Below are 18,710 nucleotides of genomic sequence, written 5' to 3'. Positions count from 1 at the left end.
AACTGTTGTTTGATGAGAAAAGCAGACTATAGAACAGCATAAATAGAATGGTCTGATTAATGTAAAGTTATATAGATGCATAAAAAATAGCTAGAAAGATGTTTCTCAAACTGCTCATATTAGTTTTATCTTTCTAAGAGATTTTACTTTCTTCTTTTTGCTTTGGTACATAGATTTTAAATGAGAATGTATCATTTCCCCCCCAGATTAAGATATTTTAAAATGAAATAAATCTGTGCCCTTTATATATTTTTATGTAAAGCTCTCACACATTTTATATTTTTAAAAAAATCAATATTTAAAATAATAAATATTGTTCTTGCATCTTATTGAAGTGGAAAAAGTAAGTATGTAAGTGAGTTCTCCAGTGAAAGTGTTCTTTACCTCCTTCCTCAATCCACCATCCAAAAATAGACTCACTGGATGACATGAATCCTTCCAATACAGGTCAGAAAACAAGTTGATTATATTTCACATATTCTCATTTGATACTGTTTTATAATTTGCTTTTTAACTTAGCAGTAACATTGTTTCACTTGAGTTCACATAGATCTACCTTATTCTTTTAATAGCTACATAATATCCTATTGTATGAGTATACAAAAAGTTATTTAATGTTTTATCTGTTGATGGACACTTAGTCTGCTAACAGCATTTGCCTTTTACAAATAATGCTGCAACAGCAACAACAATCCTGGTGCATCTATCCACAACGTAAATTCCTAGTAGGAGAATTCCTCTGTCAGTGACTAAGTGCATTTTGAATTTTTCAGATTTTTTCAACAACACTTTCTTGAAGACATTCTATGTGGCAGACATGGTTTTTGGCACGAGGGATTCCATGTGAAGAAAACAGATTCCTTCCCTCATGGAGACCATATTTAAAATGTTGCCACCTATACCTTTTAAACCAATTTACACCATGTTGGGGAGTTTTATTACCTCTCTCCTGATTAATACTGAGAATAAAAAATGGAACTTTAATGATCTTTCTTCTGCATTTTAAACCGAGAGAGGCTAATGTTTTTACAAATATTTGCAGGGTATTAGACTTTCTCTGAAATTGATGACTCAGATACTTTTTTCCCCTATTGTGTTGCTGATCTTTTTCTCATTGATTAGGAATCAATTTTCTATAATAAAGTACATTTTTAACATAAGTGTTACTTTTCTGTATTGTTGGTTTTTTTCTTCATACACATTAATAATTTCTCTAAAAACAATAAAACTACTTTAAAAATATAAGTAGCGGAGGGGGACAAAAGGGAAAAGAGAAATTGGGACTATAAACAATTATGAAATAAAATTATTAACTGCTAAAAACCCCAAATAAGTAGTGGATACGATATTGGAGGAAAAGAACCAAGTGGGAGGAGTGACACCACCCACCCTCATGACTGACAGTAAAGCCACACTAATCAAGACGAGGTGGTACAGACGAAAGAAGAGAGAGAGAGACCAATAGAACAGAGAGCCTAGAAATAAACCTCCAGAGACAGCGGCAGCTATTCTTTGACAAAAGAGAAAACCAAGTAAATGGGAAAAGGATAATCGTTACAACAACTAATGCTGTAACAACTGGAAATTATCATGTAGAAACAAAGAATCTAGACATAGATCCTACAGTTTTCACAAAATTAACTCAAGATGGTTATATAGCTAAGTGTAAAACACATAACTATAAAACTTCTAAAAGGTAACATAGGGGAAAAAAGCAAGTTGACCTTGCATTTGGCAGATACTTTTTAGATATAAAGTACAACCCATGGAAGAAAATGTGGCAAGTTGAACTTCATGAAAATTACAAATTTCTGCTCTGCAAAAGGCACTACCAGAATAAAAAGACGAGCTACAATTTGGGAGAAAATATTTGCAAAATGTATCTGACAAATTACTACTACTCAAAACATACAAAGGACTTTTAAATTTCAACCACAGAAAACCAGACAACCCAATTTAAAATGGCTGTAAGATAAATATACACTAAAGAAAACATACAGATGGCAAATAAACATGTAAAACAATGTTCAATATTTTATACATGTCATTAGAGAATTACAAGTTAAAACAACATGACATACACTATATACCCATTAGACTGGCTAAAGTCCCAAGCAAAACACAGATAACACCAAATGCTGGAGAAGATGTAGGCCCCCAGGAACTATCACTCGTTGCTGGTGGGGATTTAAAATGGTACAGCTGCTGTGGAAGTCAGCTTTGCATTTTCTTACAAAACTAAACATGTTTACCATACGATTCAGCAATTATGCTCCTTGGTTTTTACCCAAATTAATTGAAAACTTACATCTACACAAAAAGCTGCATGTGACTGTATAACGCAGTTTTAGTCATAACTGCCAAACTTGGAACCAACCAAAATGTTCTTCAGTGGGTGAATAAATAAAAAAACTTGGTACATCCATGCAACTAAATATTATTCAGTGATAAAAAGAAATGAGCTATTGGGCCAGGGAAAGGCATGGATGAATCTTGAATGCATATCTAAATGAAAAAAGCTAATAATATTGTAATAACTATGTATAATGCCAGATGGATACTAGACTTACTGGGAGATCGCCTCATAAGGTATATAACTTTTTAACCCCTATACTGTGCACCTGAAACTAATACACTATTGAACATCAACTGTAATTGAAAAAAAATTTTTTTAATTTAAAAAATAAGTGTAACAATGTCGCAGGGAGTGCGGGGTTCCTGGATCTGAGGGCCACTGTCCGGGGCCAGCTGAGGTGGGAGCAGGGCCCTGAATCCGCAGAGCCTGTCCCGGGGTTGTCACGGATGGGAGAATAAACACGAGTCTTCACAAACACTTCTCTGTGTGCCAGGAGAGGGGGCAGACTAGAGGGGGTCTTCCCTCTAGTGGAGAAGGCCCCGAGCTGTTTTTCCCAAAGGCTGTTATTGAGAACCATATGTGCAGGGGTATACAACAAAGCTCATCAATCAATGTCAAAAGGCTATGTTTACAGAAAACAAATAGATAACAATTGAAAGAACACAAAAGATCTGCCTCAGGTCAGGGTCTATGAATAATGTAAATCTCCTCCCTAGCAGGAGCCGGTTATCGTAGCTTTTAAGGGAAGAACAAAGCATGCTTCAAGGAATTTACTTTTAGGCCTGATTTCCCCCTGGGAACCGCCCATTCCAGTTTAGGGCTGTACCTGCTTTTAGTATTATTTCAAGCCTGCGCCAGGCGGGCGGGGCAGAGCCACCAAGAGATAAGGAGACTTCTCTCAGACAGAATGAGAACTCCAGCCATGTCCAAGCTGAGCTGAGGAGTGTGGGCCTTTTTGCCTTTTCTCCGTGTCCCCCAAGGCCTTGTCTGCTGCCCATACAGGCCGTGTCCGTCTTAGGTCGTCCCTCCTCGTGAGAGGTCTTACCTGTCATTGACTAACCGATCATCCCAGAGCCAAGCAGGGTGATGTGAGGGAGGCAGGGGTCAGGTTTTGTCTCCTTCGTGGCCTGTTTTCCCAAGGCCTCCTTGATTATTTCCAGCCCTGGGGCCCTCTCGCCTGTGGGTGGGGCTACAATTCCTGAAACCAGACAGGGTGTTTCCCAACATAACAATATAAACATAAAAAAAGAAGCCAATTTGAATAGGTTACATGTTGGATGAATCCAGTTACACGACACCCTGGGCAAAGCAAAACTATGGGGATAATAAAGGGACCAGTGGTTGCCAGGAGACGGGGGCAGAAAGGGATGAATTTGTGGAACACAGGTGATTTTTAGAGCAGTAAAACTATTCTGTATGACACTGTAATGGCGAATCATGTTATTACACATCTGTTGAAACCCACAGAATGTACAACACAAAGAATAAACTTTAATGGAAACTACGATTTAGGTAATAGTGTGTCGGTACTGACTCATCAATTGTGACAAAGGTACCACACTAATGCAAGGCTTTGCTAATAAGAACCGGAGTGAGGGGGCACGTGGGAAATGTACTTTGTGCTCAATTTTTCTGCAATCCGAAAACTGCTCAGAAATAAGTTTTTTAATTAAAAATGTATGTGTGTGTGTAAGTAGAAACACTCCAGGAAAATGCCTTTCTAGAGGTATATCCAGTAATTTTGATTTCCTAATTCATGTCTAAAGCAGACAAATAAACAGTAAAGTTTGTAGGAAATTAAAAGATTGACTGTATGGGGAAGGCTGACAATGCAAGAGAAGGATTCCTTCACTCTACGACGGCGATTTCAATTATTCACTTTTTATGTTGAACATTTACAGGACTAGGCACTAGCCCTAAGAACAAATGGCAGGTCTCTACACTTGAGGAGCTCAGTGTCAAGGAAAAGATAGATACACATATGTTATTTACTGGATAATAACAATGTCAGTCAGGGCTTACCATGTGCGAGGACTATTTCTGAGCATTCCTTCTGCATTGTCTCCCATCTGTACAACCCTGCAAACAGACACTATTAACCCATTTCACAGACAAAGACACTGAAGCTCTGGAATGTGAGTTACTTTGCTTGGAGGAAGTGGCCGAGTTGGGAATCAAGCTCAGAGTGTCAACCAACAAAATGGGTGACTTTCCTATTATGCTAGGGACAGAGGTAAAATTAATTCATTTTGGAAGAAGAGGACAGTGATTCATTTTGCTTCAGTAAGTCAGATTCTTGTTATTTGAAACTTTTGAAGTTCAAATACATTCCTCTGCCTTTTTTCTCATTTTACTGTTCTTTTCTTGCCTCTTCCTCACAGAAATATGTTCTTGAGCTTGTCATTCTCCCAGGGAAGGTCAACCTCATGTGGCTCAGAGAGAAAATGGAAAGATGACCAGGCTAGTAAACAGGGAAAAGTCAACCTCTCTAGTAGCCTCCCCTTGTTCGGCTTAGGTCTGCCTATGAATTTCGCGTTTACAAATGTTTCACAACTATGATCATAAAAGTTAAGGCAGCAGGCACCTGCCCTGTGCAAGAGAGTTATATTTAGTAGTCCTTTAGGAGCTATCTCTGGATATCACTGAGATTTCTGGTACAGGCTGTTACTGTTTGAGGGCGTCTGGGCCTGCGGCGGAGAAAATGGAGTGGGTGGTTTGCTGACAGTTTTTATAAATACCCCAGTATTTATTTAATGGCAGAAACACACAGAGAGAACACACAGAGCATTAGGGGAAAGAACACAGCTTAGCTCCATTCATCCTCTGGGCCCAAGACCAAGCACTTTCAGTCTGTTCTGAGGATCAGCCTCTGGAGCCAGCTGCAGCCCTGTGTCTGGGGAAGTCACCTGCCCGCCTGCTGGAGGAGGAAGGAAGGAAGGAACAAAGAACAATGAAGCCCTTATTAAGAGCCAAGGGGTTTTTTTTTGTTTTGTTTTGTTTTGTTTTGTTCTGTGTTTCTAATTTGTTTTCTAGTCATGTCACTCCTCTGCTTAAAACCTTCTAGCAGCTCATCACTGCTTTTAGGACAAAGGTCAAAAGCCCTGCCTCTTTAGTCTCATCTCGCCCAGCTTTTCTCTTTAAATTTCCTCAAACATGCCCACACTTTGCCTGTCGCAGGCCTGTTCATGTGACTTCCTCCACGGCGAATGCTTTTCCCTTCACTCGCACTAATTCTAACTTATTTTTCATTTCTCAGCTGAAACATCTTCCTCACAGTTGAACTTTAGCATCATCTGAAAGGTATTTCCCATGGCCTCAAACGAAGCCTCCATCCTTGTCAACCACTTTCACAACTTATACTTTTCATTTATGCGAGTTTCTAATCATGTGTTTGTGTGATTATTGAATTCATGTCTCTCCAGTTCTGTCTTGCTTGCTATTTTTACCCCAGAGCCAATGTAGGTATGCTTGCCCTGCAAGAAGAGTTCTGTAAATATTTGTTAAATAAATAAACAAATGAAATAAGTGTTTGAGCACTTAAATATTTAGTTTTTAATAAAGGGTGTAAGAAAGATATTGATTCTTTTTCTTCTTCCTCAGTTGTTAGCGGTGCCATGGTTCGAACTTATGTGTCCCAGAAGCTGGTCAATAGGAGGACTAAGAGGAGAGTGGAAACCAGAAACTTCTTAGACTCTGTTGAGAACTTGGCCACCAAGCAGTCTTAGCCTCAACAGCTGGTGCTGCCCAATACGGTAGCCACTAACCACATGTGCATTTAAATTTAAACTAGTTAAAATTAAATATAAAATTAAAATTTCAGTTTATCAGTCTCACTAGCCACAGTTCACATGTTCAATGGCCGCATGTGGTCAGTGGCTTCCATGTTGCACAGCACCAGTTTTGAATATTTCTAGTATCACAAAGTTCTGTTGAATAGTGCTGCTCCAGAATAAAAAATCTCTTCCATACATGACATGGATTCTCAACAGGGCGAAAGAAGAATGCCCACTTTCCCTTACGTTTTTAAGTCAGGAGGTAGGGAGAGACCCTGCATCCCTTACAATTATCATCTGCATTACATGTGATACCAGATACTGCAGCTAAACCTGTTTCATCTGTAAATGGTGCCCCCAATTAGTGTTCTTGTGAAGATTAAGTTAGTTACAATACATGTTCAGGCCCTTAGTCAATGCTCTATAAATGGTAGCCACCATCCTTAACAGCTGAAAATTTAAGTCCTTAAGAGCAGGAGAGATATGGGTGCAAGTTTCTTAACTTCTCTGAGACTTACGTTCCTTATTGTTAAAATGGGAATAATTACTTTATTATGAGTAAGGAATAGGCAGAATATTTTGCCAACATGGCTTAAGCACAGTACCTGACATGTACCTTAAAACTGTTAGCTATTTTTATTTTATTATTGTTGAGTGCTAAAACAGATATGAGTTTCTCATCAATCAACTCAGAAATGGGATTCCAGCTGTTAAAACATTCCAGGTATGTGCCTGAAGATGTGTGGATGTGGCCGGTAATGCTAACTTCTTGAAACTTTCGTTTGGATTTGCTGAAGGCTGGCAGCCAGACCTGTAAGTCAAACTGTTAGCAAGTCATTAAAGTCCCCTTGGTCACACTCACATTTCTGAGATGCCCGTGACTTCTCACCAGGCCAAGATACGCCTCACCTAGGCTACATGTCAGAGTTCTACTAGGAAGATTGATCATCTAAAAAATTGAACTTGATCTCATTTTTCTATTTGGAACTCAACTAGATGCTTCAAGTGTCTCCTTTCAATTCTGCTGGCTCCGTTTTCTTCCAAACTTTAGATTTGTTCCCATCAGACAACCAAATTTCAAATGGGATATGTATGTTTGTATTGGGAGGGTGGAGAGTGGGAAACAAGGGAGGAAAATGATGTTTGATCTGATGCCAAGAATAAAACAAGGGAGGAAAAGTGGGGGTGGCAAAAAAGGGGCTCCTAATATTTATTGAATGCCCACCATTTACCAGACACATTTTTCCTTGTAGACTTTCTTTTTTTTCTTTATTTTTTTCCTATGATCTTTCTTTTTTCTTCTTTTATATTTAATTTTTAATTCAAAATCATTCATGTACATGGTCAAAATGTAATTGCATTTAAAGTGTATTTTCATTCTAATTTTGGGCGTATTTTCATCCCCAAAATGTGAATGTCAGTAAATGTAAAAAATTTCAAAAATTAAAATTATTTTTTATGTTTTAAAAAATGTTACCTTTTAAAATATTATAAAGGGCCTATCAAAACTAAAAGGCAAAATGAAATGATAGGTTCATTTTGAACCTATCATTATCAAATTTTTAAACACATTAAGATTAGCTGAATAGTTTATCATTTTAAAAAATTTAAAGTCTTAAAATCATTTAAAAAAACTGTTCGCAGTTTTTGCATTCAATGTTCATCCGTTTGTCAATGAGAAAACTGACGTTGCACTTCCCATATGTAATGTTTAAATCTATACATGTGTAAGTTTAAGGGTAAAATAAATTGTTTAATATTATGAAACGTTCCTCAGACACTGTGTGGTGTCAGTGACTATTGTGCTAATTTATGAGCATCTTCAGAAGCATGAATCAGAACACAAAGAGAAGCAAGAAAAGGGCTGCTTGGCACTCTGGGAAACAATACTTTGTTATGCAAGAATCTTTTGCATTCATGCTAAGAAGAAGGATTTGACAAGTTAATTAATTTGTCTTTTCTCTTACCTAAGCATTCCTGCCACTCAAATCCTTCCTGTGCTCCTAAATTGTGCCTTTCTCACATGCAATACTTCTCAGTATTCTGATGCAGGCACTTTCTGTTTGAGGAACTAGGACAAGAGATGAGGGGAAAGTTGTCTCCCTGGGGCTTGATACTGTTAGCTAGAAGGGTGAATGTCTAGGTTTACAGGGTTGCCCTGTCTGGGGCTCACACCAAGTGGCAAGTGACAGAGGTGCCCCTCCCCCTCCCCCCAGCCGCTTGCTGCCTTTGACTGTTTTTGGCTTGGGTAAATCTCTAAACTATGGGTAGCAGTGTAGGGCCACCTCTTGCTTGAGGCTCACGGTGATGCTGTTTTAAAATCTAATTAAAGAACATGCAATCTTTAATGGGGTACAAGATTATTCTTAAAAAGCACTACAGTGAACTTTCAGAAAAGACTGAGCTACAAGGTCATGCTATAAAAACACTGCTGCTGTGAACATTTAACACTGATGGTTTAAAAATGAAATACAAAAGGAAAATTTGAATAAGATGGTGACTGCTACCTCACACTATACTCAGCAATTGATTGAGATGCAACAGCGGCCCAACTGTGAGAGAGAAGAATAATGAAACTAAAAGAATACATAGGAGAATATCTTCACAAATGTGTATTAGGCAAAGAGTTTTTAAATGGGCCACAAAAGCACTAAACATTAAAAAAGGTATTGGTAAATCAGACCAATAAAAGAAAGAGCTTCTGTTCATCAAAGAATGATATTAAGAGTAAAGGGCAAGTCACAAGCTAAGAGAAATTTGCAACACATACATCCACTAAAGGATTCAAATCCAAAATATAAATTAAGAGTCTATCACATATCAATAAGAAAAAGACAAACTAATTTTAAAATGGGCAAAAGACACAAAAGAGGATATCCAAATGCCACTAAGCAAATGAAAATGCGTTTAACCTTATCACATGTGTTGTAAATGCTAATTAAAACTACAAAGATATATACCACTCTATGACCACCAAAATGGTGAAGGTTAAAGAGACTGATGATATCAAAGTTTGATGCAGATGTGCAACACTGTCATTTTCATATTCTGCAGATAGGAGTGTAAGTCGATACAGTCCCTCTGGAAAACTGGCAGTTTTCCTATGATCCAGCAACTATGCCCCTAGGTATGTACCCTGGAGAAATGAGTGTACATGACCACAAAAATGTATTATAAGTATATTCATAACAACTTTATTCACACTAATAAAACACTAGAAATGTTCATCATTAAGAGAATGGATAAACTATGGTATAGTCATATAATTAAATACTATACAACTATACGAAGTGACATTTGCCTACATGGAACAACATGCTGGATGTTATAAACATAATGTTGGGTTGGCCAAAAAGTCCATTCCGTTTTTCCCGTAAAATAAATGACACATTTTTTATGTTCACCAATAACTTTATTGATTTGGATATTTTGAGTATGTTGACTATTTCCCACGTAGTGTAACATTGATTGTTCTCGATTTGATTACTGTCAACTTCAACTCGTCTTCCCTGACCATGGAGCATCATTCAATGAGCAATCTCTAGCACAAAACTTCGCAAACCATTTTTGATACACTTGATCAGTCACAGCTACTTCTCCATACACTACAAAAATCTTTTTTGCATTTCAGTTGCGGTTTTACCTTTCTTGAAATAATTAAGCATAATGTGCCAAAAATGTTGCTTATTTTCTTCCATCTTCAGTATTAAAATGGCTACATAAAAATTCACCAATTTTGATAAGTTTTGTTTTTAAATGCACACTGATATGACACTTATCACAATACAATCTAAAAAATTGTTTTGTATGAACTTAAAGACAACTAAGCTCTTACTAGAGGCAGCGTATGGAAAATATGAATAAACTTTTTGGCCAACCCAATAGTATTCAACAAATTCCATGCTGTAGGATTAAAAACACACAAAACTAACCTGTGATGATAACAATTGCCTTAGAATAGACCAAAAAGGGGCAAAAAGAAGCCTTCTTGATTATTGGGAAATTAATACATTGATCTGAATAATGAGTAACAAAGTATATGCATATAAAATTTCATTATGCTGGACAATTAAATTAGTGCACTTAACTAAACATGTTATATCTTTTAAAAACGTCTACTAAAAAATATCTCAGAACACAGAGACAAAGGAGTAAAGGCAGCTGAAAATACAGACATGATGAACTCTGACTCTATCCTTTGTTTCCTTTTATTCTTTTTGTGTGAAAAACACACACAAGTGTCTATTTATTTTAATTTATTGATTTTAAAGAGAGAGAAGGGGGAGAGAGAGAAGGAGAAACATCTGTTTGTTGTTCCACTGATTTATGCATTCATTGGTTGATCCTTGTATATGCCCTGACTAGGGATGGAACCTGCAAACTTGGCATATCAGAACGACGTTCTAAGAAAAAAAAAAAGAACAATGCTCTAACCAACTGAGCTACCAGGCCAGAGCCACAAATGTCTATTTTTAATAATGGACAGAAAACACTATTTCAATGTAAAAGTTGTCATTTTTCTTTACAGACTTTCAAAGAATATTAAACTCATTTTAATTAGATATAACACACTTGCTACAAATGTTTTACCACCTATAGATTTAAGGCCTTCCCTAATTGGAAGACTGGATAAGTAATGTTTTAGATCCTCTCTAAAAGAATTACTATAGCTTATGTTCAGAAAAAAAAAAAAAAAAGAAGAAGCAAACCTAAATTGCAGGTGTATAAGGCAAGGAACTACAAACATGGGAATTGTTAAAATGTATGACATTAAATATGTTAACTATATTACCTACTACAGCAATTTTCAACCTTTTTCATCTCATGGCAAACATAAGCTTATATATACATGTTTATATATATATTTTTGTTTGTTTGTTTTCTAATCTGACAAAAAAATAAGTATGATTTTGATTCATTCACACCAGACATCTATTGTTGTATTGGCTGCTGCCATTTTTTTATTTGACAATCTAAGGGAAAAGAGGTTAGTGCCCCTGACTAAATAGTCAGGTATTGGATGTTTTAAAAATTCTTGTGGCGCACCGGTTGAAAATTGCTCGTCTGTTGCATGTTGTGGACTGAATTGTGCCCCTCCCCCAAATTCATAATCCTAACTTCTCAGGATGTGATTATACCTGGAAATCATGCCACAAAAAGGTAATTAAGGTTAAGTGAGGTCATTAAAGAGAGCCTTAATCCAATTTAACTGGTGTCCTTAAAAGAAGAGAAGATTAGGACACAGACATACAGAGAGGGAAGAGGCCTCAGGAGAAACCAGCCCTGCCAATACCTTGATTTTGGACTTCCAACCTTCGGAACCATGAGGAAATAAATTTCTGCTATTTAAGCCATTCAGTTTCTGGTACTTTGTTATGGCAGCCCTAGCAAACTAATATATTAGTTGCAGTAAAATAAGAAGTTGGTCTGTGTCATAAAAAAATGTAGGTAAAAACAACAATAAGAAAGATGGGAGTGTTTGGTGAGTAGTTATAACACACTAATATCCAGTTTGGTTTCCAACCATGTAAAAGAAAGAAGTGTTCTTTCCCAGAACACTACATCTTGGCAGAGTTGAGTAGTTGCAATAGAGACTATGACCCACAAAGTCTAATCTATGATCTAGCTCTTTAGAGTAAGGTTTACCCAACACTTCTTTACAGGGTTTATTTTGTAAATTTTAAAAAACATGGGCAAGAAGGATAGTTGGGAAGTGAGATAAAGAGATACGAAGGAGGCTTTTTAAACGAATTGTATATATATATATATCTGGTAAATGAAAACATTAAGAAAATCTAGTTAGTGAATGTACAGATATTTATATCACTCATTGTATTTCTCTATGGGTTTGAAATAGTTGATAACAATATACAAATTTTAACGCTTTGGAAAAATATGTTCCTATGCACAGATATCATGTTACCATAGTATAGTTACTGTACTATACTACTTTCCATTTTCTTCCTTGATTTCTTTACCCAAAGTGGTTGTTGATATATAGCTCCTATTTTAGAAGTTGAAACACACTGCTCTGAGCTTTGATTTTAGACCTAGAGAGTCAGATGCAGAGTGTTCAGCCAACCAGGACTTAAGATAAAGAAATGGATGCCCGGGCTGGTGTGGCTCAGTGGACTGAGTGCCGACTTGCAGACTGAAAGGTAGCCAGTTTGATCCCCAGTCAGAGCACATGCCTGGGTTGCAGGCTAGGTCCCCAGCTGGGGGCATGTGGGAGGCAACCAACTGATGTTTCTGACCTACATTTCTCACACATCAATGTTTCTCTCCCTTCTTTTCTCCTTTCCTTCTTCCTCTGTAAAAATAAATAAGTAAAATCTTAAAAAAAAAAAAAAAAAAAGGAAAGAAAAAGGAGCGGAGGAAATATGTTTGCCCTTACACAGGAACCCGCAACTTGAAAACCTGTTCTGATAAACATTTTTTTTCTTAATTTGTAAAATTATGTGTATGAACATTTTCACGAAGTTAGGGAATTAGAATCCTTCTTAGATTTTTAAAAGAAACAATTATCTAGCAATAACAAGAATAAAATTCATAATATTCAGATTGTTACAGGAAATCTAGGTCATACCAAAGTTTGGTTCCTTGGAAATTTGATTTTCTTACATAATTTTCAAGTTGCTCAAAGAGTTACATACTGCTTTAGAAATGCTGTAAGCCATTTAGCCTGAGTTCAGAAGGAAGAGGACTTCATTTTTTCTACTTAGTTTGTACCTTCATTATAAATGGTAGGCAGCCTGGTAAAACAAAGTACATGTTAATATTTAAAACAGAAACCAATGGGGCAAAGACATTTTTACAAGGGCAATGCTCAGCCAAATGCATTTAAGTCTATTTATACAAAATATGAACAATTGCTATCACTTCCAGTCAAGATGGTGGCATAGGTAAACATGGCTTGTGTCCTCACATTACCACATCAAAATTACAACTAAATTATAGAACAACCATCACACAGAACCATCAGAAATTGAGTTGAATGGAAGTCTGATAACTACGGAATTAAAGAAACCACAACCACTCAGACTGGTAGAAGGGGCGGAGATGTGGAAAGGGCTGGTCCCTCATCCCTGTGTAGTGGATAAAAATTTGAGAGGGATATCTTGGGAGTGAGGAGTCCCAGCCCAATTTCAGGCCTCTGAGCTCAGGGTTCCAGTGCCAGGAATATAAGTCCCTATAACTTCTGGCTGCAAAAGCCAATGGAGATTGAGTTGGTGAAAGAAAGTTCTGGAGTCCCAAGTAGTTTCTCATAAAGAAACTAACATGGACTTGCTGAGACTACTCCCTCTGAGCTCTAGCACTGGAGTAGCAACTTGAGAGGCACCAGTGGCTTACAGGAAGGAACTGAAGTGTCTGGCATCAAGGTGGGAGCTGGGGCACAGCTTGCTCCCAGACTGAAAGGTGGGCAGAGGCCATTGTTCCTTTCTGAACCCTTCCCCAACAAAGCCACAGGGCTGGCAGGCAGGTGCCGTATCTGAGACTCCATCAGCCTGGCTAACACTGTTTGCCCTACCCTGGGGGTACCCTGAGGCTCTGTGCCACCCAATTTTCAGGCCCACCCAAGCTCTTAACAGACTTTCCCATATGAATGGCTGGTCTTGACTCATGCTTCACAACTTCCTAAATCCTCTCAAACAAGCAATAGCTGGCCTCGGTGAGCCCCTACTCCTGGTACTTCTTGCTAAGCGGCCCCAGGCCTGGTACTAGCAGCAGCCAGCCTAGATTGACAGCTTGGATTTTTTGGGGAATCTCCAAGCCCAGCACAAATAGCAGCCGTCTCAGAATGCTTTATAGCCCAGGCAGGGTGGCCTCACACAAAACACAGATGGGGTTGACCTTGGTCTAAACCACACCCAGTAGACAACTACAGACCATGTTGGAGCACCACCACCCTGCCCCTGCACAGTTGATCCTCCATGGAGGGTGGAGGTTGGTGGTCAGTAGTCACAGCCAGTGCTTGCAGATGACTGGTGTGGGTAAATCCCTCCCATTGACCTGTCAACAACAACCAAGCCTCAACAAGGAGAGGGTGTACTCAGCCCACACGAAGGGCACACTTTGAGTACCCAGCTTGGGTGATAGGGGAGGCTGTGCCACTGGACCCTACAGAGAACACCTACTACATTTGGCCATACTACTAAGACACAGAGTCATAGCAGCTCTACCTTAAACATAGAAACAAACACAGGGAGGCTACCAAAATGAGGAGACAAAGAAAATGGCTCAAATGAAAGACCAGATCAAAACTCAAGAAAAAGAGCTAAGCAAAAGGTAGATAAGCAATCCACCAGATGCAGAGTTCAAAACACTGGTTATAAGGATTCCCAAGGAACTTAGTGAGAACTTCAATAGCATATAAAAGATCCAGTCACAAACAAGGATACACTAGTTGAAATAAAGAACAACATACAGGAGAACAACAGTAGAATGGATGAAGCTGAGAATAAAATCAATGATTTGGAGCACAAGGAAGCAAAAAACAAACAATTGGAACAACAAGAAAAAGGAGTCCAAAAAAACGAGGATAGTGTAAGCAGCCTATGGGACAACTTCAAGCAGTCCAACAATCATTCGCCTCCTAGGGGTACCAGAAGGAGAAGAGAAAGTGCAAGAAATTGGAAACCTATTTGAAAAAAATAATGAAGGATAATTTCCCTAGTTTGGTGAAGGAAACAGACATGGAAATTCAGAAAGCACAGAGAGTCCCAAACATGATGGATGTAAAGAGGCCTACGCCAAGGCACATCATAATTAAAAGGTCAAAAGTTAAAGATAAAGAGAGAATCTTTAAAGCAACAACAGAAAAGCAGTTAGTTATCTACAGGAGAGTTCCCATAAAACTGTCAGCTGATATCTCAAAAGAAACTTTGCAGGCTACGAGGGATTGGCAAGAAATATTCAAAGCCATGAAAAGCAGGAGCCTTCAGCCAAGATCTCTCTACCCAGCAAAGATATCATTTAGAATCAAAGGGCAGATAAAGAGCTTCCCAGACAAGAAAAAACTAAAGGAGTTCACCATTCACCAAATCAATTATTATATGAAATGTTAAAGGTACTTATGTAAGAGAAAGAAGGTCAGAACTAAGAACCAAGAAATGGCAATAAATACATATCTATCGCCAACTGAATCTAAAAAAATAAACTAAGCAAGCAAGAAGAACAGAGACAGAATCATAGATAGTACAGTGTTTTGATGGTTGCCAAATGGGAAGGGGACATAGGGAAATGGCTGAGGAGGTGAGGGGATTAAGAAGTACAAATAGGTAGTTACAAAATAGCCATGGTGTTGTAAAATACAGTATGGGAAAAGGAGTAGCCAAAGAACTTACACGCTTGACCCATGAATATAAACAATTGTAGGGGATTGCCTGAGGGAATAGGGCAAAAGGGAAGAAAGATTGGGAGAATTGTAATGGCATCATCATTATAACATAATTAAAAAAACAGCAGCAATAAAAAAAGAAAAATTGTTAATCGGGAAAACTAAAATGAAAAATGAATAAAATAACACTAAAGGTATTCTTGGGCCAGCCATGCTGTTTGGGCAAGACTTGCAGGGAATACAGCAAATGCAGAGCCCCCGAGGCAGGAAGGAGCTTCCTGAGTCTGTCTGGAATATACCACACACTCGGGAAGAGGGCAAGGATAGGTGGGCCTTGCCAATCAGGTTATGGGGCTGAAATTATATTTTAAATGAGAAGCAACTGGAAAGTTTCAAGCAGGGAATTATGGGATAAGATTTGCATTACAGCTTTAAACCTCTGCACTGCTGTTCACAGGGGACTGTGGTAGAGCGAGGTAAAAGCAGAGAGACCAGTTAGGAAGTTGCTGTTAGTAGCTGGGGTGAGGTGATGGCCATGGAGACAGAATGAACAGCTCAAAGACAGAGCTTATGGGTAGAAACGACTACTAGTATTTATCGAGAACTTGCTTTGATTGAGGAACTGGGAATAAACAAAAATGAGAAATACGGGTTTTACTCAAGGGTGTCCAGTGAAAGGCAACTACTTTCAAGAGTCTTTCTAAATCTTTTTATATGCATTTGTTGAACATACACAGAATTGTGCTTATACGCCCATGTGAGGTTGTTTTTAACATAAATGGTAATATACTGTACGGGGTGGTCATTCAATAGTATTGCTTGGAGCTCTATCTATACATTTGTGGGAAGGTCATTTTTCGTACCAGCCTCATAATGTGCCAGAAGTAGCCTCCAGTTGTCAACTGACCCCTTGCAATTCCTACTCCCCTTGCCCTTTCTTTTCTGATTGTGGTTTCCTTTCCTCAGTAAGTTGTAAATACTTTGGAAACTAAAGCTTTGTCTTTTATTTTCCTTAAAAATATTTTTATTGATTTATTTGAGAGAGAGAGAGAGAAACATCAGTTTGTTGTACCACTTATTTATGCATTCATTTAAAAGAGAGAGGAAGGGAGAGAAACATCAATGTGACAAAGAAGCATCGATTGGCTGGCTTCCTGAACGTGCCCAGGGATCAAACCTGAAACCTTTCTGCTACAGGACGAAGCTTTAACTGACTGAGTCACACTGACCAGGCTGCTGCCTTTTATTTTCTTTATATCCACCTTCTAAAAGGGCTCTACACACAGGAGCTAAATGCTCACAACAGCATGATGAGGAAGGCTTCCAAATCTTTGCCCTTGAAATGTTCTTGCCTGGTGCTTATGAGGGACTTTGAATAGCCCTTGAAACTCTAGGCCTTCAGCCTAAGGCAATGTGTCATCTGGGTGCTTTGAGCAGGGAAATAATGAAAAATAATGTTCAGTTGATGTCACAAGCAATTCATCATTCAGACACTGATGGTTTTCAGGGTGGATTGAAATGAGGTTTTTTTCTGCTTCAAAATAACTCAAAAATAGGCTGCATCCTGCATTCTGGGAGTGGCTTGGGAGGGGGAAGTGATGGTTAGTTAATTTTAAAGCTGGGTTCCTCTTCCAACATTTTATTACGGAAAAGTTCAAACATACAGAAAACTTGGAAGAACTGCACAGTGAACACTTCTATACTTACTTCCTAGATTTACCCTTAACATTTTACTCTACTTTCTTTATCGTATGTCTGTTCATCTGCTTATTTCCCCATTCATGGAAGCATCAATCAATCTTATTTTTTGATGCATCGCAAAACACACTGCAGATATCAGGGCACTGCACAACTAAACTTTCAGCATGAGCACCGTTAACGAGAGTTCAATACTTATGATTTTAAGATATATTTGAGGGAAATTTATATCCCATGAAATGCACAAATCTCAGGTGGACTAGTCCCTCTGTTTGATAAATGCCTACACGTGGAACTCAAAACCCTATCAATACTTGCTAACATCATAACAGACTTTGATCAAGGGATCACAGCTTTTAAGACTTTCATCTTGCTTTGATGAGAACGGCAAACAATCTGTAAAACAGCAGAACCAGGAGAGAGTAACAGTGAAGCACACTAAGCTAAATAAGGAACTGTCCTGAAAGAACCTGGTGAAAGTCTGTCCTTTCAGAACTTCAGACTGGATTCAAGTTGGGAAAGGATATTTCCTTTTGCCCTAATATCACTGCTTAGATCTACAAACTCCGAAAAATTTTCCGTTTTTACATATCACTCTGCTTTAAAAATTAAAAGACCATAGAGAATCTAGAAAAAGGATAGAGAAAATTAATTGGAAAAAACGGGTTGGGAAGGGGCATGTTTCCAGGGAAAAGTACATTCCTGAAGGTGACACTGGAGGTAGATGAGAGCTTTATGGCATGCAAAGAATTTTATAATACTCACATTATGACCTGTGTTACATAAAAATTATGACTCATGTTATAAAAGCAGGATGCTTGTGAAGGGTCCTGAGGAATAGCCCTGGGCTTTTAAAAGCTGCTTTAGAAAGACTGACCAAGGATGCAAAACTTTCAAATGAAAAACTGAAATGTTTATTCCCTATTACTAAACACCACTGTCATTGTCATCAACAAAGACAAGGACAGTATTTAACAGTTTCAACGACAGTTGAAAGCGCTAGTGGTGGTTTTTTTTGTTTTTTGTTTTTTTTTTGAGGCCAAAGTCAACACTCATCTTTTTGGATGCTTAAATTTTTTTTCTTGGTTAATATGTATGCTGGTAGTATCAGTTTTGAAAACTGGAGCATTATAGAAAAGAATATAACAAGATTATAATACCATGTAGAGATGAGCCTTACTAACAAACTTTCTGTATTCGAACTTTTCCCACTGCGCCTAGATTTCATTTTGACAGTGCTTTTAGACAACTGTTCTTTTAACAACTAGCACTTTCAAACAAAAATTACAGAAAACATTGATTAACAGCCTTCTTCTTTCTCTGGCAGATTGGATCCAGAAATTACTATTAAAAAAAGTTCTTAATTTTTAAAAAAGTTGGATAGAGAAGTATTTAAAAAGAGAAACAGAAAACATCACTCCTTTATTTTGGTGGATTAGCAACAAAGAAAGGATTAGCATGGACGGGTACTTTTCAAAAATATATTTTTTTTCCTCTGGCTCCCGCTAGGGTGAAGGAAGTTCTCGGTTCCGAGAGAGGATGGAAC

At 38.0% G+C, this 18,710-nt stretch overlaps 1 protein-coding gene across 1 annotated transcript in view; it reads right to left on the bottom strand.

Annotated features, from left to right (window-relative positions):
• The window catches only part of PP2D1 (protein phosphatase 2C like domain containing 1), a 42,825-nt gene that overhangs the window by 23,664 nt on the left and 451 nt on the right, over window positions 1-18,710 (bottom strand). The gene's annotated exons all lie outside the window — the stretch shown is intronic.

The sequence above is a fragment of the Pteronotus mesoamericanus genome, unplaced genomic scaffold (assembly GCF_021234165.1).
Source record: "Pteronotus mesoamericanus isolate MK-2021 breed Mesoamerican mustached bat unplaced genomic scaffold, CSHL_Meso_final scaffold_54, whole genome shotgun sequence".
Classification (NCBI taxonomy): Eukaryota; Metazoa; Chordata; class Mammalia; order Chiroptera; family Mormoopidae; genus Pteronotus; species Pteronotus mesoamericanus.
Note: the sequence above shows the minus strand (reverse complement) of the source record. Positions and strands in the feature narration are given on the sequence as shown.